A 23,060-nucleotide genomic window follows, 5' to 3' on the forward strand; every position below is an offset into this window, starting at 1 on the left:
CTTCTTTGCGAAGCATTGGAAAACCTTCCTGGTCTTTGTGGTTGAATCAGTGCTTGACTGAGGGACCTTACAGATAATTGTATGTTTTTGATACAGAGATGAGGTAGTCATTCAACATGTTATTGCACACAGAGTGAGTCCCTGCAACTTATTATGTGACTTGTTAAGCAAATGGATACTCCTGAACTTATCTAGTGTCACGCCTTGGTCATTGTATTTTGTGTTTTCGTTATATATTTGGTCAGGCCAGGGTGTGACATGGGTTTATGTTACATCTAGGCATTGTAACGGCGTTCTTCGTTTGTCGAAAGAGAGTCGGACCGAAATGCAGTGTAGTGGTTACTCATGTCTTTAATGAAGGAAAAAAGCGATACATGAAATAACTATTCAAATACGAAAACAACAAACGGAACGTGAAACCTATTACAGCCTATCTGGTGAAACTACACAGAGACAGAAACAATCTGTCATGTTTTGTCTTATATTGTCTTGTCATTTTGCTTTTCCTTCTGTTCGTTTTCCCCCTGCTGGTCTTTTTAGGTTCGTTCCCCTTTTTCTCTCTCCCTCTCTCTCTCTCTTCTCTCTATCGTTCCGTTCCTGCTCCCAGCTGTTCCTATTCCCCTAATCAATCATTTAGTCTTCCCACACCTGTTCCCTATCTTTTCCCCTGATTAGAGTCCCTATTTCTCCCCTTGTTTTCCGTTTCTGCCCTGTCGGATCCTTGTATATTGTTCACCGTGCTGTGTCTTTGTATCGCCCTGTCGTGTCGTGTTTCCCTCAGATGCTGCGTGGTGAGCAGATGTCTGAGTCTGCTACGGTCACGTGCCTTCCCGAGGCAACCTGCAGTTTATTATCGAGTCTCCAGTCAGTTCTCGTGATTACGAGTGGAATTGTTTTCTATGCTTTATTTACCGCTCCGATTTGTCTAGGAGTATTGCTATTTCCTTAAACTGGATTAAAGACTCTGTTTTCGCCAAGTCGCTTTTGGGTCCTCATTCACCTGCATAACACAATCACCCACGAAATACACAGTGAAACCCAGGCTACCTAAATATGGTTCACAATCAGAGACAACGAGAATCACCTGACTCTGATTGAGAACCGCCTCAGGCAGCCAAGCCTATGCTAGACACACCCCTAATCAACCACAATCCCAATGCCTACAAAAAAAACAATAAGACAACACAATAAACCCATGTCACACCCTGGCCTGAACAAATAATTAAGGAAAACACAAGATACTATGACCAAGGCGTGACAGGCATGCCATAACAAAGAGGTTGAATATTTATTGACTGAAGACATTTCAGCTTTTCATTTTTAATGCATTTATAAACATGTCTAAAAACATCATTCCACTTCGACAATATGGTATTGTGTGTAGGCCAGTGACACAAAATCTCTATTTAATCCATTTTCAATTCAGACTGTAACACAACAAAATGTGGAAAAGTCAAGGGGTGTGACTAGTTTCTGAAGGCACTGTACATTGAATTCGTATGATCTCTTAAATGGGAACACTATGGGCTCTGTTCTGTTTGTGATTTGGAGACATTCTTCTGTTCTCTTCTGTCCCCCTTGAGAGAGGAGACTTTGACTTACTGCAGTCTGAATATCGCAATGGTACGCTGCATTTAGTAATGTAGCTGCATGCAAAAAGAATGCGTGTCTACCACATTATTCTACATGGCTAAAACACACCTTTTACTTGTCTGTACCTAAACACCTGTGTTTTACAAAATAAACACAGACAAATATAGAGGCGGTATCTGTCTCATAAAATAACACAACATGTTCTGAGACAAAAAAGCAGCATAACCATTCTGCTTGCCAGCAGTATCTGATAATCTGCTAATGCAACACTGTGGGTTATTGGCCTCTGATCTCAGGTGATTTGGGGCCGGTCCAGCAACACTGTAAGCAATGCACCATTTGTTGCCCTATTTATGAGTTCATTGGGCACTAACGATGGGTTTTGGCCCTCATATGCTGCTCCTTCTCCCCTAGTGCAATAATTCAGACCAGAGTGATGGGGCTGTTCTGGCAGGAGACAGCAGGGAGGAGTGGGGGAGGAATGGGGGAGTTGGCCGGGCTCCAGCCCCAGCCCGAGCACTGGAAGAAGAGGCAGAGTAAGGTCGGTCTCAGCACTGAGCCAGGGGGCCGCCTCAGCATGCTCCGATAAAAACAGAAGCCACTGTCCGTATCCTGTTATCTACTGTACTGTGTGTCTACCGCCAGTCCTCTGGAATGCCAGTGGACCAGAGCAAGCAGAGGTTTCCCCTGATGCCATGCTCACACTCACAGTTCCCAAACGCTGACCTCAACATTATTCTCCAGACAGCGGGGACTGTACTTCCCAAGGTGTGCCTGCTGGGAGAGCGCCTGTCCCCCCTTCTTGCCGCATAGGGTATTACCTACTTATGTGACAGATCACACAATGACACGAAGGTCAGCACCACTTCATTTAGGACAGACTGGCATTCTTTTACAGTACCTTCTCTTAGGGAGATATGTTTTTTTATTTTTTTATTCAACTAGGCAAGTCAGTTGACACCTACTGGGCAACAGCCTTGTTCAGGGGCAGAATGACAGATTTCTTACCTTGTCAGCTCATGGATTCAATCCAACAACCTTTCAGTTACTGGCCCAATGTTCTAACCACTAGGTTACCTGCCACCCCAAAATATACCGATAGACAGATGAAATTGACCTTATTCAAGGTGTACAGAACACAAGAAAGTCATAGCATGTCAAATATCTGTGTTGGAGGCTGTTGCTAAGCTGTAATGTTAGGTTGTGCTGTCCTCATTCTGTTGAACACACTCCCTGGCTGACCGCTGAGGGGGGAACAGCCATTCCCCTATCCTGGCTTTAAGTTTAAAAGGGATCCCATGTGGGCATGAGTGCTTCGTGCATTTATCTTGTCCCTGTTTACTGATCAGCTCACCTATCAGTGGGAAGGTACATCTCTATGAGAACCCACTTTGCCCACTGGGGAAATTAAGCATGAAACAAACTGCTCATCACACACTCAAAAAGACACACACAAACACACAAATAAATAAACACACTCACACACTCTCACAATTGCATGCATGTACAGTACGCAGGGACATACAGATGTAGGATCTTAATTTGATCACCCTGTTGCAGGAGAACTGTCATGCAATGCATGAAATTTAAAACTAATGTAGTTGAGGTTTAAAAAGGCCTCTGAAATGTGTAACTTCCTCTTTGAAATTTTTACTTAAGATAAATGTATCAACCCCTACAAAAAATGTAAATTAAACTTTCATTTAACTTTAACTTTCCTGATGTTGCAGGATTATTTTCCACCTGTAGAAAACTGGCTCAAATTACACACCCCAAACACACCCATTGATGTCAGAGTGGAGTTACACTGGGGGATTGGTCAGTCAGTATTCTGCTCACCCACTCATCACACTTGGGGGGGTTGACGTGGGTTTGGTCTCTTGTGTTCTTTAACAGCATACTGTACATATCAACCCTCACTGTAAGCAGGGGCACTTATTATCAAAGCCTATGCGCTTGCTCTAGCCACAGCACCTTCTATCAGTTAATTAAGCAAGGATTTCATTTTATTTTATTTTACTATTTAAAATACATTTAATACATGAACTCCCTGCAACAGACACACAAAATACAAACTGTTGAGGATAAAAGCACAAAGTGGTAAAAAAAAAAACTTGTTTCCATTCTGGTCCTCTTTGTAGGCAAGGGCTGCAGGGCAAAAACAAGTGACATGGGCATTCAGTGCCATACTGTACATTCAATCACAATGTCAAAATACAGTACCATTCAAAAGTTTGGACAGACCTACTCATTCAATGATTTTTATTTACTTTTACTATTTTCTACATTGTAGAATAATAGTGAAGACATCAAAACTATGAAATAACAGTTCATTTGTGGAATTTCTTTCCTTCTCTATGGGGTCAGTGTCCCTATACCGGGATGGTTGAGCTAAAGTGCGCTAATGTAATTAGCATGACAGTTGTACGTAACAGCAAACTTTCCAGGATATAGACATGTCTTATATTGGCAGAAATCTTAAATTTGTGTTAATCGAATTGCACTGTCCAGTTTTCAGTAGCTATTACAGTGAAAAATGCCATGCTATTGTTTGAGGAGAGGGCACAACAAAAAATGTATCACTGCAACTGGTTTGATACATTCACCTCTGAAGGCAAATAATGTACTTACATTCAGTAATCTTGCTCTGATTTGACATCCTGACGGTCCCAGAGAAAAATTGTAGCAGTTTTGTTTGATAAAATCCCTTTTTATATTCAAGTGCAGGAACTGGGTTCAGGAACCCCTGCTGTCTCTGGCTCCACACCCATCCCGTTCGGCCATCTAGATGTGTGAACGTTAGTGTATAAGCTAATGATCCATCATATATGACGTTCCTGGGAGTGTGTGAACTTACCATATAATGTTGTATGTTCCCTATAGTTATGTACTTCAAAATGTATCAATTGACAAATTCAGCACATTTGGGAAAAATTAATACAAAATATTGCAATGCTTTACTGGATCAATCTGAAACTTTGCACACACACTGCTGTCATCTAGTGGCCAAAATCTAAATGGCGCCTACAAAAATGCAATATTATATTATGGCCTTTCTCTTGCATTTCAAAGATGATGGAACAAAAACAAAATAGAACACGCATGTGTGTTTGTATTATCTTTCACCAGATATAAAGTGTTATATTCTCCAACATTAATTTCACATTTCCACAAACTTCACATTTTTTCCATTAAAATGATATCAAGAAAATGCATATCCTTGCTTCAGGTCCAGAGCTACAGGCAGTTAGATTTGGGTATGTCATTTCAAGCCAAAATTGAAAAAAAGGTATGATTCTTAAGAGGTTTTATGCTATTTTTAAAGTTTATTTCAAACTATATTGAGGTAAAAAATCAGAGTATAGTTACTGTACCCCAACACATGTTCACATCATCATCACCAATCAACTGCATTACAGTTAAAAACTACTTTGACTATCATCACTGATTTCTGTATGCTAGCTATGCTACCATCTTATATGAATGGGAGTTACTATTTAGCAGTCACTTCTTCTAAACCTGACAAGAGACAACGTCTATGCAGCATAAAACAGCCAACTATGTACAGTACCAGTCAAAAGTTTGGACACACATCCTCATTCAAAGGTTTTTCTTTATTTGTACTGTTTTCTACAGTGTATAATAATAGTGAAGACATCAAAGCTTTGAAATAACACATATGGAATAATGTAGTAACCAAAATAGTGTTAAACAACTTCAAAGTGGATGTTATATTTGAGATTCTTCAAAGTAGCCACCCTTTGCCTTGATGAAAGCTTTGCACATTCTTGGCATTCTCTCAACCAGCTTCTTGAGATATTCACCTGGAATGCATTTCAATTAACAGGTGTGCCTTGTTAAAAGTTAATTTGTGGAATTTCTTTCCTTCTTAATGCATTTGAGCCAATCAGTTGTGTTGTGACAATGTAGGGGTGGTATACAGAAGATAGACCTACTTGGTAAAAGACCAAGTCCATATTATGGCAAGAACAGGTCAAATAAACAAAGAGAAACGACAGTCAATCATTACTTTAAGACATGAAGGTCAGTCAATCCGGAATATTTCAAGAACTCTGAACGTTTCTCAAGAGTAGTCGCAAAAACCATCAAGCGCTATGATGAAACTGGCTTTCATGAGGACCGCCACAGGAAAGGAAGATCCAGAGTTACCTCTGCTGCAGAGGTTAAAACCTGTTTGGGGTTAGGAAGAAGCATTTTCACTTTTGGATAAATAGTGTGCCCAAACTTAACTGCCCCCTACTCTGCCCCAGATCCTAATATATGCATATTATTATTAGTATTGCATAGAAAACACTCTGAAGTTTCTAAAACTGTTTGAATCATGTCTGTGTGTATAACAGAACATATTTAGCAGGCGAAACCCCGAGGACAAACCATTCAGATGTTTTTTTTAAGTCACTGTCTTTTCAATATGTTTTCATGGGGAATCCAGAATTCTAATATACTTTCCTGCAGTTCCTACCGCTTCCACTGGATGTCACCAGTTTGTAGAAACGGTAGAGGTTTTTCCTTTGTGTAATGAAGAAATACCATAGCTCAGAATGAACGTCACTTCACGTGTACCTTTCGATAGAGGCGCGTAACCAGAAAAGTAGCGTCAGTTTGTTTTGCTCCTGCATTGAACGCAGATCATCCCATCTTCAATTTGATCGATTATATAAGTTTAGAAATACCTAAAGTTGTATTACAAAAGTAGTTTGAAATGTTTTGGCAAAGTTTACAGGTAACTTTTGAGATATTTTGTAGTGACGTTGCGTAAGTTGGAAGCAGTGTTTTTCTGGATCAAACGAGCCAAATAAATGGATATTTTGGATATATATCGACGTAATTAATCGAACAAAAGGATCATTTGTGATGTTTATGGGACATATAGGAGTGCCAACAAAAGAAGCTCGTCAAAGGTAAGGCATGATTTATATTTTATTTCTGCATTTTGTGTCGCGCCTGCAGAGTTGAAATATGCTACTCTCTCATTGTTTACTATTGTGCTATCATCAGATAATAGCATCTTATGCTTTCGCCGAAAAGCCTTTTTGAAATCTGACATGTTGGCTGGATTCACAACGAGTGTAGCTTTAATTTGCTATCTTGCATGTGTAATTTAATGAAAGTTTGATTTTTATAGAAATGTATTTGAATTTGGCGCTCTGCATTTTCCCTGGCTATTGGCCATGTGGGACGCAAGCGTCCCGCCTACCCCAGAGAGGTTACATTTATTACAGTTACCAGCCTCATAAATTGCAGCCCAAATAAATGCTTCAAAAGTTCAAGTAACACACGCATCTCAACATCAACTGTTCAGGGGAGACTATGTGAATCAGACCTTCATGGTCGAATTGCTCCAAAACCCCTTTAGGACACCAATAAGAAGAAGACTTGCTTGGGCCAAGAAACCCGAGCAATGGACATTAGACCAGAGGAAATCTGTCCTTTGGTCTGATGAGTTCAAATGTGAGATTTTTGGTTCCATCCACCGTTTCTTTGTGAGACGCAGAGTACGTGAACGGATGATCTCCGTATGTGTGGTCCCCTCCGTGAAGCATGGAGGAGGAGGTGTGATGGTGTGGGGGTGCTTTGCTGGTGACACTGTCTGTGATTTATTTAGAATTCGATGCACACTTAACCAGCATGGCTACCACAGCATTTTGCAGCGATACACCATCCCCATCTGGTTTGCGCTTAGTGGCATTGTCATTTTTTTTTTCAACAGGACAATGACCCAACACACATCCAGGCTGTGTAAGGGCTATTTGACCAAGAAAGAGAGTGATGGAGTGCTGCATCAGATGACCTGGCCTCCACAATCACCCGACCTGGACCGCAGAATGAAGGAAAAGCAACCAAGAAGTGCTCAGCTTATGTGGGAACTCCTTCAAGACTCTTCGAAAAGCATTTCAGGTGAAGCTGGTTGAGAGAATGCCAGTGCATTCTGAGTGTGCAAAGCTGTCATCAAGGCAAAGGGTGGCTACTTTGTAGAATTCAAAATATAAAATATGTTTTGGTTTGTTCAACACTTGTTTGGTTACTACATTATTCTGTATGTTATTTCATAGTTTTGATGTCTTTACTATTATTCTACAAAGTAGTACAAATAAACAAAACCCTGGAATTAGCATTTGTATTTTACCCCTTTTTCTCCCCACTTTCATGATATCCCGTACAGACTCGGGAGAGGCGAAGGTTGAGAGCCATGTGTCCTCCGAAACACGACTCCGCCCTGCTTCTTGACACTTCTTGGCACTGCTTCTTGACACAATACTCGCTTAACCCGGAAGCCAGCCACACCAATGTATCAGTGGAAATCTTGCGACCGTGTCGGCGTGCATTGCGCCCTGCCCGCCACAGGAGTCGCTAGAGCGCAATGGGACAAGGGCAACCCGATCGGCCAAACCCTCCCCTAACCCGGATGACATTGGACCAATTGTGCGCCGACTCACGGGTCTCCCGGTTGCGGCCAGCTGCAACACACCCTGGGATTGAACCAGGATCTGGTTAGATCAGATTTGTGCCAATCCGGCTTCCTTCTTCTATCCCCCACGGTCTGTATTCCATTGACTTATTTACCGCATCCATACATCTTCAGTGTTACTCATATCAACTTCCTCCTCTGATAGGGACTTGATTGAGGAAATGTCGCTCACCCTCTCCCTGTTCCTTCTAATCAAAATCCTGGATGTGACCTCTGCTTCGGGACCTTTTATCTAGATACTATAACTTTCCAAAACCCCTTTATTAAAGGCCATTATGCACCATGCACCATTCCAACCTTTCACCCAGGGATGCTTTTTCCCTGACTCCACACACTGGAGCTAGCAACTCACTGCAGAGCAGAGCAACCCGCTCACCACACATGAATAATTAATACAGAAATAATTTAATTCCTTTTTTGCAGGGTCAGCGCATAGCCAGTGGGAAAGGTTGAGGTACTGTAGGAGTGGGCGTAGAGGAATAAATGACAGGATAAGGGGGAGGGGGATGGGGGGGTGATGGTGTGGTGTGTGGGTGATTGGACAGAAATTGATCACGATCAAGGCTGAAGTCACGACTAAGAGAAAAGGAGGGGTGGATTTGGTACCATACTGAGATGTTTATTACATAACTAGGATCCACCTGGGTTTTGAGAGCAGTACTGGGGTAAAAAGGTGAGGATGTGTGTCTACATATGCACAGTACATATTTGTGGATGTACGCATTAAATGCTTCCCTGTGTATAGCATCTCTGAGAATCCTTAATTGTGTGAATGAAAGTGAGATTGTCAATGTGTGCATGCATGTGAATGAAGGTGAGATTGTCAATGTGTGCATGCATGTGAATGAAGGTGAGATTGTCAATGTGTGCATGCATGTGAATGAAGGTGAGATTGTCAATGTGTGCATGCATGTGAATGAAGGTGAGAAAGATAGCGTGTGTGTATGTTTGTGTGCGGGAATGCATCTGTGTGTGTTTTTCTGCGTGTGTCTGCCTATACGTGTGTGCGTGTGTCCATGTGTGAGTGTGCTTGCATGCATATGCGCTTGTGTGTACGCGTTTGTGCCTGTGCCCGTGCATGTGTATGGGTGTGTGAGTTTCAGTGAGTGGTAACTGCTGTCACTTTGGCGATGGAGAAGCAGTCAGTCATCCTGGGGGGATTAACCCATGCCAGGGCTTTCCTGCTATTTTAGGCTCTTGGGAGAGACTATGCCTGAACAATCCTGTGTAAGATACACACACACCACACACATATGCACCTCATGCGCGCACACACACACACACACACACACACACACACACACACACACACACACACACACACACACACACACACACACACACACACACACACACACACAAAAAAAAAAAAAAAAGTTATCAAGATCTACTAAAGAGCCCTTTCCAAAATCCCTAATTGGCCACATGCGATAATTATAATTTTTTTAAACTCAAATTCCATGTCCAATTCGAAAACCTAATTGACTGATTGGAACTTACATGAATGTGACCCTTTCTTTGAAGTGAGTAAATGTCTGAGACAGCAGGTGACTATAGCTAGACGGTGGCACCTGTCCATGTGCCCACTTACATCATCAATGGGCAGCTTGAATCTCCAGCGAGTGGTTCCTGTCACAATGAAAATGCTGGTCGGATGAGAGGGGGAGCAGGGATTGAATGGGATTGAATTGTGTGTCCCCACAAGGTTAGCTGTACAATGCCGTGTGTGTGTGTGGGGGGGGGGGGGGGTGTTTCAATCTGAGTGTGCGTTTGAAATGTGTCCAGTGCTAACTAACAGGCCAAGCTTTAGGCATAATAGGCCCAGCTCCAGTGTGTGTTTGTAATCACCCATCTCCCCAACCCCAGCACTGTGTCGAGTGGAGCATCACTGTGCATCAGACTCACCCATAGACGACGTCAACCCCCTCCCAAACACACACTCCCCCCTCCCACTACCCCTTCCCCTCATCCAGTTACAAATAATCACTGTCAATGATCAGTGTGCGGGACTTAAAGGAGCAGGCTGTGAGACGACAGGGTCGGGAACACACAGGGTTGACTTAAGCCCATTCTCTGAAGCGCTCTCCCCTCCTCTCTCAATGAGGTCCATTCAGACTGCAGATGGCTGCCTGTATGTGTGAGATGAGCTCAACCACTGCTCTCTCTAGAAAAAGATGAATTTACGCTCAGTGCCTGGTGACACTGGCTTTGATTCAACCCAGGGTTGCTTTAAGGATGGCCTCATGCTTTAAATAGCTCACTTGCCCTGGTGATACGACCATATGTTTGATATACACGGAGTATTTAAAACATGATCTTTCCATCACATAGACTGGCAAGGTGAATCCAGGTGAAAGCTATGATCTCTTATTGATGTCACTTGTTAAATCCACTTAAATCAGTGTAGCTGAAGGGGAGGAGACAGGTTGGTGGGTTATGCACACTCAACAGTTTCCGTGTGTATCAATAATGGTCCACCACCCAAAGGACATCCATGTTACAGTTTTCTTCCATCGAAGGAGGAGGACCAAAATGCAACGTGGTTATTATTAAACATCTTTAATAAATATGGTAACAAACTATACAAAAAAAACGGACCGTGAAAAACCTAAACAGCCTTATCTGGTGCAAACAAACACAGAGACAGGAACAATCACACACGAAACACTCAAAGAATATGGCTGCCTAAATATGGTTCCCAATCAGAGACAACGATAAACACCTGCCTCTGATTGAGAACCACTCCAGGCAACCATAGACTTTTCTAGACAACCCCACTAACCACAATCCCATTATTTACAACAACAAAAAATAGACAAAACACACCACATAAATAACCCATGTCACACCCTGGCCTGACCAAAATAATAAAGAAAACACAAAATACTCGGACCAGGGCGTGACAATCCAGCCAACTTGAAACACATTGGAGTCAACATGGGCCAGTATCCCCTTGGAACGCTTTCGACACCTTGTAGAGTCCATGCCTCGACGAATTGAGGAGAGCTCAATGTTCGGATGGTGGTCCTAGTGTTTGGTTGGTATAGTCAATGTATGTATGCATGTCATCATATTCACCCCATGTATCCTGTAATGATAAAATAGATGTGAAGTTATACTTGATTTTGTTTTATGACAGCAATGTCGTGTCTTTGGCTATGCCGGATTAAGTGATATGACATGCTATTCTATAAAATAATTTCTCCGCAATTAATATCACCTGATTGAGCTAATCATGTAAATGTAATTAACTAGAAAGTCGGGCACCACGAAATAATATTAATAGAGCTGTTATCTTCCGAATAAATTCTTAAAGACCTAGTAATATTTTACATCAATAACAGTCAACATTATTCTTCATCTTACTTTACTTTCAGTCTCATCTGACAGTTGTAAATTCTTGGTTTCTCCAAGAACCCTGGCTAACAATTTGAATCAGCAATACAAAATTGGGTTTAATAATTTATTTACTAAATACCTAACTAATCACACATACACATAATTAAATCATAACTTGATTACAAATTACGTCATGAAGGAAAACGTCCCTAGCAGGCGGAACAGATATGACAGCTTGTTACACAAAGGAATAGGGCTGGGTTGAGTGAAAGAGCGGGAAGACTGAGGAACAAAGGGAAAAAGCTGTGCTATCGAAAATACAGTATCTTATGCATTATACATTACCGCCCATTTGGAAAAGGAAAATGCAATAAATATTTACTCTGAGCTGCGCTTCAGTAGGTTGGTGGTAGATGGAAGACCATGTTGTCAAACCGAGTCCTTTGAAGAATACGTAGAATGTATGCACACATGACTGTAAGTCGCTTTGGATAAAAGCGTCTGCTAAATGGCATATTATAAGAATGTCTCTGCTGGTAAATTGAATACGTTGTAGTAACGTCGTTGTGTGGTAGACGGGATACTCTGTCTGTTCCTTCCTAACCTGCGTTTGCTGCTGCTGTTGCTAACTCATTGGCTAAGAGGTATCACTTCTGTAGTGAATATTAGTTCAAAGTTCATACCATTCGCAACCAATGCTCACGCTGATGTTGGCATCATTCTGTAGTTATTATCTGAACCATTCTGACATGAGACCGTCGTCCTCACATCCTCGGAACAGGAAGTAATCACATTTCATCTCATCACAAACTATTTCATATTCAAACATTTAAATTGAACAACAATTCCATGTGAATCCGATAACTCTGATGTGTAGACTTTCCACTGTAGAGTTTATGTCATCTTATCATTGGTGAGAATATCTCAGATGACAACCGAACTGACATCATATTCATTAAGTACCACCGCATATGTTCAATTGTTCGGATTACCAGAATATAGTTCATTTCCACCCACCTCCTGATGTTCCCAGAATCTCTATGTTGATCAAGGTTTTTTTTTATGTAACCTCAGTAGGTTAGTGAGAGGAAAAAGGGGGGGAAGAGGTATTTATGACTGTCATACACCTATCCCCCAGGCCAACATCATGACACCAATATATACAGTGCATTCTGTAAATATTCAGACCCCTTCCCTTTTTTCACATTTTGTTACATTACAGCATTATTCTGAAATGCATACAATCTTTTTTCCCTCATCAATCTACACACAATAGCCCATAATTACAAAGCAAAAACATGTTTTTAGAATATTTAGCAAATGTATAAAAAAAAAACTGACATATAACATTTACATAATTATTCAGACCGTTTACTCAGTACTTTGTTGAAGCACCTTTGACAGCGAGTACAGCTTCGAGTCTTCTTGGGTATGAATCTAGAAGCTTGGCTGATCTGTATTCAGGGAGTTTCTCCCATTCTTCTCTGCAGATCCTCTCAAGCTCTGTCACGTTGGATGGGGAGCCTCGTTGCACAGCTATTTTCAGGTCTCTCCAGAGATGTTTGATGGGGTTCAAATCCAGGTTTTGGCTGGGCCACTCAAGGACATGCAGAGACTTATCCCGAAGGCACATTGTCTTGGCTGTATATTTAAGGTTGTGTTCCTGTTGGAAGGTGAACCTTCACCCCAGTCTGAGGTCTTGAGCACTCTGGAGTAGGTTTTCATCAAGGATGTCTCTGTACTTTGCTGCGTTCATCTTTCCCTCGACCATGACTAGTCTCCCATTCGCTGCGCCTGAAAAACATCCCCACAGTAAGCAAGCTTTCATGTGCCTTTTACTAAGGAGTGGCTTCCATCTGGCAACTCTGCCATAAAGGTCTGCTGGTGGAGTGCTGCAGAGATGGTTGTCCTTCTGGAAGGTTCTCCCATATCCACAGAGGAACTCTGAAGCTCTGTCAGAGTGACCTTTGGGTTCTTGGTCACCTCCCTGACCAAGGCCCTTCTTCCCGATTGCTCAGTTTGGCTGGACAGTCAGCTCTAGGAAGAGTCTTGGTGGTTCCAAACATCTTCCATTTAAGAATGATGGAGGCCACTGTGTTCTTGGGGACCTTCAATGCCGCAGACATTTTTTGGTACCCTTCCCCAGATCTGTGCCTCGATACAATCCTGTCTCTGAGCTCTATGGACAATCCCTTCAAGCTCATGGCTTGGTTTTTGCTCTGACATGCACTGTGGGACCTTACAGTGGCTTACGGAAGTATTTCCCCCCCTTGGCATCTTCCAATTGTGTTGTCTTACAACCTGGGGTTTGTAACATTTGATTTACACAACATGCCTATGACTTTGAAGATGCAAGGGGGAGGCTGGTGGGGCTGGTGAAAATATTTTTGGGGTGAAACATACAATAAATAAGACAAAAAAACTGAAAACTATTCACTCCCCCCCCAAACGTCAATACTTTGTAGATTCACCTTTAGCAGCAATTACAGCTGCAAGTCCCTTGGGGCATGTCTCTGTAAGCTTGGCACATCTAGCCACTGGGATTTTTGCCCATTCTTCAAAGTAAGATGTCAAGTTGTATGGGTTCCGCTGGTGTACAACAATCTTTAAGTCATACCACAGATTCTCATTTGGATTGACTTTGAGGCCATTCCAAGGCATTTTAAATGTTTCCCATTAAACAACGTGTGTGTTGGTTTAGCAGTATGCTTAGGGTAATTGTTCTGTTGGAAGGTGAACCTCCGTCCCAGTCTCAAATCTCTGGAAGACTGAAACTGTTTTCCCTCAAGAATTTCCTTGTATTTAGCGCCAGCCATCATTCCTTCAATCCTGACCAGTTTACCAGTCCCTGCTGATGACAAATATCCCCACAGCATGATGCTGCCACCAGAATACTTCACTGGGATGATGTTCTCGGTGTCACGAATATTACCGAAGGTGACTCCCCTTCTTGTTCGGGTGGCGCTCGGCGGTCACCGGACCTTGGCCGCTGGAGCAGGTTGGAACGACAGGGCCCTGATAGACCATTACAGATGCAGCCTGAGAGAGGACGTCCGTAGGGAGCTGGCTTGTCGGGATACTACAGTTAGCCTGGATGGACTGATAAACCTGTCGATCCGGTTGGACCATCTGCTAGCTGCTCGCGGACGTTCTGAAAGGGTCCTGTCAGTTCTACCTCCTGACCCTCCTGCTCCTATCCCGATGGAGCTAGGAGGGACCGCGTCTAGGGAGATCAGAGGAGGAAGCTCCTCCTGTACTAGTTGTGGCCGGAGAGAGCACACGTCTGGTCGGTGCTGGAGGAATTCATCTGGGAATCGAGAAGGCAGGCAGAACACTCCTCGGTCACCCCAGGTGAGTAAGCACCACACTCTCCCAGAGTTTCCTGTTGGTCACATGTTCCTATTAATTTGTTTCCTTAATTATTCTCCTTCTCTCCAGCATAAGGCACTGGTAGATTCAGGCGCAGCTGGAAACTTTATAGATCGCGGACTCGCTCAGAGGTTGAGGATTCCGTTAGTAAAAGTAGACCCCCGTTTTACCGTGCACTCTTTAGATAGTCGACCATTAGGGTCAGGGCTGGTGAGGAAAGCCACAATTTCGTTGGAGATGATTACGAAGGGGAATCACAAGGAGCAAATTAGTTTGTTCCGTACTTGGGATTCCCTGGCTAGCTATTCATAATCCTACAATTTCGTGGAAACCGGGAACTCTACAGGGGTGGTCTGATGAGTGTTCAGGCAGGTGTGTAGGGGTTTCCATCGGTGCGACAACGGTGGAGAGTCCAGACCAGGTTTCCACCGTGCGCATTCCAGCTGAGTATGACGATTTGGCTATCGTTTTCAGTAAAAAGAAGGCGACCAAATTACCACCCCATAGGCATGGGGATTGCGTGATAAACCTCCAGGGTAACGCTGCACTCCCCAGGAGTCATGGAGGAGAAGGTGGCTATGGAAACTTATATCACCGAGGCTCTGGGACAGGGGTACATTCGGCCCTCCATGTCACCTGTCTCTTCGAGTTTATTTTTTGTGAAGAAAAAAGATGGTGGTTTACGTCCATGTATTGATTATAGAGGTCTAAATTCCATCACAGTGGGTTTTAGTTACCCACTACCTCTCATTGCTACGGCAGTTGAATCATTTCACGGAGCGCAGTTCTTCACTAAACTGGATCTCAGGAGTGCTTATAATCTGGTGCGTATTTGGGATGGAGATGAGTGGAAAACTGCATTTAGCACTACTTCTGGCCATTATGAGTACCTCGTCATGCCATACGGTTTAAAAAATGCTCCAGCTATATTTCAATCCTTCGTGGATGAGATTCTCAGAGACCTGCACGGACAGGGTGTAGTGGTGTATATTGACGATATTTTGATCTACTCCGCTACACGCACTGCACATGTATCTCTGGTGCGCAAGGTTCTTAGACGACTGCTGGAGCATGACCTGTATGTGAAGGAGGAGAAATGTGAGTTTTCCAAACAATCAGTTTCCTTCCTGGGTTATCGCATTTCCAGGTCTGGGTTGGTAATGGAGGGTGACCGTGTAAAGGCCGTGCGTAATTGGCCGACTCCGACCACGGTAAAGTAGGTGCATCGGTTCTTGGGGTTTGCCAATTACTACTGGAGGTTTATCCGGGGTTTTGGTCAGGTAGCTGCCCCTATTACCTCACTGCTGAAGGGGGGGGCCGGTGCGTTTGCAGTGGTCAGCAGAGGCGAACGGAGCTTTTCATAAGTTGAAGGAGATGTTTACTGAGGCGCCGGTGTTGGCGCATCCGGAACCTTCATTTGGCATTTATAGTAGAGGTGGATGCATCCGAAGCTGGGGTTGGAGCGGTGCTCTCACAGCGCTCGGGTGCGCCACCGAAGCTCCGCCCCTGTGCCTTTTTTCGAAGAAACTCGGGCCAGCGGAGCGGAATTATGATGTGGGGGATAGGGAGTTGTTGGCTATGGTTAAATCAAATCAAATCAAATCAAATCAAATTTATTTATATAGCCCTTCGTACATCAGCTGATATCTCAAAGTGCTGTACAGAAACCCAGCCTAAAACCCCAAACAGCAAACAATGCAGGTGTAAAAGCACGGTGGCTAGGAAAAACTCCCTAGAAAGGCCAAAACCTAGGAAGAAACCTAGAGAGGAACCGGGCTATGTGGGGTGGCCAGTCCTCTTCTGGCTGTGCCGGGTAGAGATTATAACAGAACATGACCAAGATGTTCAAATGTTCATAAATGACCAGCATGGTCAAATAATAATAAGGCAGAACAGTTGAAACTGGAGCAGCAGCCCTGAAGGTGTGGAGACACTGGCTTGAGGGGGCTAAGCACCCTTTCCTTATCTGGACTGACCACCGTAACCTGGAGTATATCCGATCAGCTAGGAGACTGAATCCTCGTCAGGCAAGGTGGGCCATGTTTTTCACCAGATTTTGTTTCACTATCTCGTATAGACCAGGTTCCCTCAACACTAAGGCCGACACGCTGTCAAGACTCTATGACACTGAGGACAGGTCCATCGATCCTACTCCCATCATTCCGGCAGCTAAGCTGGTGGCACCAGTAGTATGGGATGTGGACGCGGACATCGAGCGGGCGCTAAGGGCGGAACCTGCGCCTCCACAATGTCCGGAGGGTCGTAGGTACGTGCCACTGGCTGTTTTGTGATCAATTGATTCGATGGGCTCATTGTCTACCCTCGTCGGGTCACCCAGTTATTTTTAGGACAGTGAGAGGTCTTGAGAGGAAGTATTGGTGGCCCACTTTGAGGAGGGATGTGCGATTCTATGTTTCCTCCTGTTCGGTGTGCGCCCAGAGTAAGGCTCCTAGACACCTGCCAAGCTGTAAATTACAAACCTCTTCCCGTTCCACAACGGCCGTGGACCCATCTATCGGTGGATTTTCTTACTGACCTTCCCCCCTCTCAGGGTAACACAACGATCCTGGTCGTTGTGGATCGGTTCTCTAAGTCCTGCCGTCTTATCCCATTGCCCGGTCTCCCTACGGCCCTACAGACTGCGGAAGCTCTTTTCACCCATGTCCTCCGGCACTACAGGGTGCCCGAGGATATCGTTTCTGATCGGGGCCCCCAGTTTATCTCCCGTGTTTGGAGGGCATTTATGGAACGTCTGGGGGTCTCGGTCAGCCTGACCTAAGGATATCACCCGGAGAGTAATGGGCAGGTGGAGAGAGTGAACCAGGAGGTGGGTAGGTTTCTGCGGTCATATTGCCAGGCCCCCGTGTTTGCACCTGGGGACAGGGTCTGGCTTTCGACCCCAAACCTGCCCCTCCGCTTGCCCTGCCGGAAGCTGGGTCCGCAGTGTATAGGGCCATTTAAAGTCCTGAGGAGAATAAACGAGGTTTGTTATCGATTATTACTTCCTTCGTATTATCGTATTAACCCCTCGTTTCATGTGTCTCTTCTCAGGCCGGTGGTAACTGGTCCCATGCAGGAAGATGAGGTTCCGGAGGTTCCTCCGCCCCCTCTGGACATCGAGGGGTCCCCGGCGTACAAGATACGAGCTATTCTGGACTTGAGACGCCGGGTGAGGGGCTTGCAGTACCTCGTTGACTGGGAGGGGTACGGTCCGGAGGAGAGGTGCTGGGTTCCGGTGAGGGATATTCTAGATCCATCTATGTTGAGTGAGTTCCATCGCCTCCGTCCGGATCGCCCAGCGCCTCGGCCCCCGGGTCGTTCCCGAGGCCAGCGTCGGCGCACTGCGGGAGCTGCGCGTCAGGGGGGGAATACTGTCACAAATATTACCGAAGGTGACTCCCCTTCTTGTTCGGGTGGGGCTCGGTGGTCGTCGTCGCCGGTCTACTAGCTATTGCCGATCCGTTGTTCTGTGTTCCTTTAGTTTTGTCTAATTGGTATCACCTGTTTCTTGTTTTGTTGTTAGGGTAGGGTTATATATAGTTTGTTCAGCCCGCTTCTGTTTCGTGCGGGCTTGTTCGTCTGTTTTGTTGTTTGAGTGTATTTTTGTTTGTATTTGGGTTTCACTCTGTCCGTTTATATTTCTGATCATTTGTTTTACTACTTTTGTTCATGTTATGTTTGCGGGACATTAAAGCGTGTTTTTTCCCACATCTTTTGCTCTCTGCGCCTGACTCCACACCTCCTCACTCATTTATCGTAACACTCAGGGTGATGAAAGGTGTTGGGTTCACGCCAGACATTGAGTTTTCCTTGATGGCCAAAATGCTCAATTTTAGTCTTATCTGACCAGAGTACCTTCTTCCATATGTTTGGGGAGTCTCCCACATGCATGTTGCTTATTTCTTTCTTTAAGCAATGACTTTTTCTGGCCACTCTTCCATAACGCCCAGCTCCGTGGAGTGTACAGCTTAAAGTGGTCCTATGGACATATTCTCCAATCTCTGCTGTGGAGCTTTGCAGCTCCTCCAGGGTTATCTTTGGTCTCTTTGTTGCCTCTCTGATTAATGCCCTCCTTGCCTGGTCCATGAGTTTTGGTGGGCGGCCCTCTCTTAGCGGGTTTGTTGTGGTGACATATTCTTTCCATTTTTTAATAATGGATTTAAAGGTGCTCTGTGGGATGTTCAAAGTTTCAGATATTTTTTTATAACCCAACTCTGATCTGTATTTCTCCACAACTTTGCCCCTGACCTGTTTGGAGAGCTCCTTGGTCTTCATGGTGCCGCTTGCTTAGTGGTGTTGCAGAATCTGGGGCCTTTCAGAACATGTGTATATATACTGAGATCATGTGACAGATCATGTGACACTTATATTGCAGACAGGTGGACTTTATTTAACTAATTATGTGATTCTGAAGGTAATTGGTTGCACCAGATCTTATTTAGGGGCTTCATAGTAAAGGGGTGAATATATATGCACACACCACTTTATTTTAAACATTTTTTTTAAATAAACAAGTTATTTTTTCCATTTCACTTCACCAATTTGAACTATTTTGTGTATGTCCATTACATGAAATCCAAACAAAAATCAATTTAAATTACAGGTTGTAATGCAACAAAATAGGACAAATACCAAGGGGGATGAATACTTTTGCAACGCACTGTATATAGACAGGTGTGTGCCTTTCCAAATCATGTCCAATCAAATTAATTTACCACAGGTGGAATCCAATCAATTTAAACATGATGTACCTGAGCTAAATTTCGAGTCTCATAGCAAAGGATCTGAATACTTATGTAAATAAGCTATATCTGTTTTATCATTTTTTAATAAATATGCAAAAATGTCTAAAAACTATTTTTGCTTTGTTATCAAGGCAAAGGGTGGCTACTTTGAAGAATCTCAAATATAAATATATTTTGATTTGTTTTACACTTTTTTGGTTACTACATTATTCCATATGTGATATTTCATAGTTTTGATGACTTCACTATTATTTTACAATGTAGAAAATAGTCCAAATAAAGAAAAACCTTTGAATGAGTAGGTGTGTCCAAACTTTTGACTGGTACTTTATATATAATTATTTTTTCAGTGACAACAGATTTTTTGGAGATCCACTCATGGTTCTGTGTCAAAATTTTGATCACAAAAAAATATAGTCCCTTCCTATACAGTGTTCTACTGAGGTTGTGTCTAGATTGGAGGCTATAGCCTATTCTGCTGATGTGGACCAGAACGAGCTTTTAAATATTTCATGTCTGTGCGTTTAGCCAGCCAGCCGTGTGTGCAGTGTCAGGTGTGCTGGAGCATGGTCTGAAATGGCTTCGTGCTTGACAAGGATAACAGGGTGGCTGCTGGATGGAGTCTTTCTTTCCAGTCTGTTTCAGTCTGACAGGCAGACAGACAGGCAGACAGGATCACCCTATTGGAGTTCTGAGCTGACCATCCCCAGAAGAGGTGAATTTATGTTTATGTGACAATCTCAGTTGCAAAACACTCACCAGAGGAGGCTGGTGAGAGGAGCTATAGAAGGTTGTTTGTAATGGCTGGACTGGAGTCAATGGAACAGAGTCAAATGTGGTTTCCATGTGTTTGATACGGTTCCATTAATTCCATTCCAGCTATTACAATGAGCCTGTCCTCCTATAACTCCTCCCACCAGCCTCCTCTGACATGCACATATGCTGTAGATGCTGACAGACACACATATACACACACAGGCAGCTTAGTGTGTAGCCAAGCACCCACACACATGCACACAGGCACACACACACAGGTACACAGGCACACACACACACAGGTACACATGCATACACACACATACACACAGACACACACAAACACACACACTCCCCAGGCGCATCACACACAGACACAGACAGAGACACACAAATCTGCTTGCTGTACTGTAAATGTGAACACAGACATGCTCTCCCCTCCCCCCCACACAATAACACAAAGACAGTTTGCACGTGAGCACACACCAGATACCACCCCCCCACACACCCCCACCTCCATAACACGCGATACACGCTCACATTCACTCCCCACTCACACACACTCTTCCTCTTCCCACACACACCCCAATTACCCAGTTATGTTCAATCTCTTTATTATCGCCAACATTTTCATCCTGATGAATAAAATTGTGATTACTTCTAAACGCAGATGATTTCTGTAGCCTGTGTATCTAAGTGGGTTGAGATGCTAGGAGTATTATGTGTGTCAGCAATAATCAGGCTAAAATAAAGTGTGCTCCATCAGTGCTGCTCAACCAGGCTTCAATAATAATTGGGTTAGAATAAATGGGCCATGATTTTAGAGCAGGGGAAAATGAAGGAACTCCAGCCAAAACAGAGCCATGTACAATCCAATAACCAGGCCTCCGCAAGCTGCAGCGCAGACCAGACACACTGGATGTATGCTCCTGTTATTAGGTGCACGTCCTCTTCGGGAATCTAGATCTATGATCTTATACACACAGTAGAGGGGAGGGGAAGAGAGAGAAGAGGAGAAGGGAAGAGGGGAGAGGAGAGGGAAAGGGAGCATTAAGGCAGACGCATAGCGAATGACAGCAGATTTGGAGTTCGGCAGTTAGGCCATAGGCATAGCAATAGTTGTGTTGTCACCACAGTGATGGCCATGTATATAGATATTGATTAGCCCCTCAACCCGCATCCAAAATGGCATGATTGATCAATAAATGAAAAAAAATGTTGTTCACTTAAATATCAATAGCAGAAAAGGCTATCTGGTGGATGTAGGCGGAAGATTGAAACCTGGGTTAGACATGAAATGGGACATCCCTGCCTTCCAAGCGTTTACAGAGGATGATGAAATAGTGAAATATGATCCCTTTCAACGTTAGGTATACAAATGAGCTTAAGCTTGGGTATATCTGTTGTGTCTGTCTATCCCTGCCACTCAATTAAAACACTGAGACGAGTCACCATGTGAGGGACTATGTTATTCTCTGCACATGTAATATGGTGAGTAAAGTCTGGCTTCCTGTGTGTGTGAGACAGGGAGTATGAACAGTGTTTACAGAGCCACAAGCCCAGGGGCATAGCAGGCACAAGGCCTGGGAGAGGAGAGGACAGGAAGAGACAGAGAGTGAGATTTTACAGCTCCCCCTCTCCCCTCTGTCCCCATCACTCTCTCCCCACTGCTTGGCAGGCTGGCAAAGGAGCAGCCGTTCACAGTGCGGGTCTCAGCATGCGCACATACGAGCACATACACACATACTCACTGCAGTACCCTCGCTAGCAATATCCCCCAACCTTACACCCACCATGTCTTCAGAGGAGAAGAGAGAGAGAGAAAGAGAGATTCCAGAGCCAGCAGGGGACCACCATTCTCTAAGACAATATAGGCAGAACCCACCTTCCTCTATTGGGTTTCAATTGGCACAGAGTTTAGCAGTTATTTCACCTTCCCTTTCTTTTTCAGTCTATCCATCCATTTACAATATGACAAACCATGACATGTGCCTCTGTAGCATTGCCTAATGCTGGATCTTGGGAGAGGGATGCAGAGATAATCCCCCTTGTGAAACAATATGATAGTATACATTTGGATTCCTATTGAGTTAAGCTCCACCACAAATGAAGATGTAAACCCAAATGTATTTGGGTTTAATCCAACATTGTTTTGCTGCTCTCTTTAACTCCCAACATCTGTGGCTAGTTCATCTATTGTATTGGTTTGTATTGAGAATTACAATCTGCCCCAGTTTAGCAGACTAGTGTTATGGCAAACTAATGCGGTATATGAAAAGCTAACTGTCTCTCTCAGATGATTATCGTAGATACAGTCCCAACCGGCAGTCTGCATATGTTAGCATTTTATCTCGGTTGAATCTGTACATCGACCAATTCTACACAAACTGTCAAGCATGGGGAGTGGACAACAGTGTAGTGTAAATCATTGTGCCGTGAGAGGATTTGATACTATCTTTCTGTCTCTAAGGATGTGTAGTTCTCTATTTTTAACCTTAAGGGGGATCATTTAAGCATTCAGTGCCACTTCATGACTATTGATGAGGGTTGCAGGAGGAGAGGATTAGCGATAGCTGCCTGTTCTGAAATCTGTGGTTGGGCTGGGCTCTATCAGTGGGATGGGGAATAGGAGCCATAAAACTGGTCTTGGATCAGTAGTGCAGAGGAGTTTGTGGTTGTAGAGTGCAATCTGTGGTCATAGAGTGTGGTCATGGATTAACATCTGTTGTTATTCGAGTTGGGTTTATAAGTGTTGAAGTGGCTCTGTG

The sequence above is a fragment of the Oncorhynchus gorbuscha genome, linkage group LG10 (genome assembly GCF_021184085.1).
Source record: "Oncorhynchus gorbuscha isolate QuinsamMale2020 ecotype Even-year linkage group LG10, OgorEven_v1.0, whole genome shotgun sequence".
NCBI classification, from domain to species: Eukaryota; Metazoa; Chordata; class Actinopteri; order Salmoniformes; family Salmonidae; genus Oncorhynchus; species Oncorhynchus gorbuscha.